Raw genomic sequence first — 1158 nt, forward strand, 5'->3', positions numbered from 1 at the left:
CTTGTATTGGACTGGGTTGGGATACTTCTTAATGTATGATTACCCTTTATATAAAACTCTCTCTTTTACACATATGAGTCTCCCTGGATTTGTTTCTTTAGTCTACCGAGACTAACACACCCACAGAGGTAGTTCTACCCTGTCCTACAGGGTAGGCATCGACTCAATGTCAACCCACAGGGAGATTTAATGAGATTTAATATAGGTGTTTTGTGTTGAATTATACTGCTGTCTGCAATGAACTTTGAAGTGAATAAAGAAAAACAATAATTGGTGAATGTATGTATTCTGGAGGTAACAGAGGGTGCACCGTTCATGTTGTGGAAAGGGACAATTGTAGGACTGTTCCCTTAGGTCAAAGAGAGAAAGAAAGAAAAGTGATTACCGTGAAAAAATTTTAGAAATTGAAAAACAGATAGGAGAAGTCACACATGACTTAGTAGACCTAGGAATCTCAAATCTATCTACCAATGAGAGATACCTGAAAGGTTTCAGAATTCAAGACACCAGGTACTACCAAATGTAGGTATGGGCTGAAAATAAGATCACTGGTTAACAATCTCTATCAAAACCAGGGAGCCCCTCCCTTATCACAGCCAGCAACAGCCACTCACCCGCCCCAGCCATGTAATGGCCCTTCGCCCTCGAGGAAGGTGGGCAGCACAGAGAGAACATGGACTTTCAAACAACTGGCCAACTAAGGCAGGGCATGCATCCACAACTATTTGCTCAGCATACAGCTTGAATAAATATAGTGAAAGGATACAACCCCAAAGCACACCTTTCTTGATCTTAAACCGCACAGCGTCCCTTTGCTCTGTTCCAAAGATGGCCTCTTGGTCCAAGTGCAGTGAGCCAGTTTAATGTTCTAGAATTCACATTCTTCTCAACCTTATGCATCGTTTATTATCGTCCACACGGTTGAACGCCTTTGCATAGCCAACCAAACATAAGGAACAGTCTTCCTGGTATTCTCTGCCTTCAGCCGAGACCCTTTCGACATTAGCAATTACAGCCCCCATTCTTTTTTGTTACTTTTGAAAAATAATCATTTTATTGGTGACTCATACAGCTCTTATCACAATGCACACATGCATCCATTGTGTCAAGCACATTTGGACATTTGTTGCCACCATCATTTTCAAAACATTTTCTTTC

Source organism: Echinops telfairi, unplaced genomic scaffold (genome assembly GCF_000313985.2).
Source record: "Echinops telfairi isolate 266 unplaced genomic scaffold, ASM31398v2 ScPeMD7_8;HRSCAF=38, whole genome shotgun sequence".
NCBI lineage: Eukaryota > Metazoa > Chordata > Mammalia > Afrosoricida > Tenrecidae > Echinops > Echinops telfairi.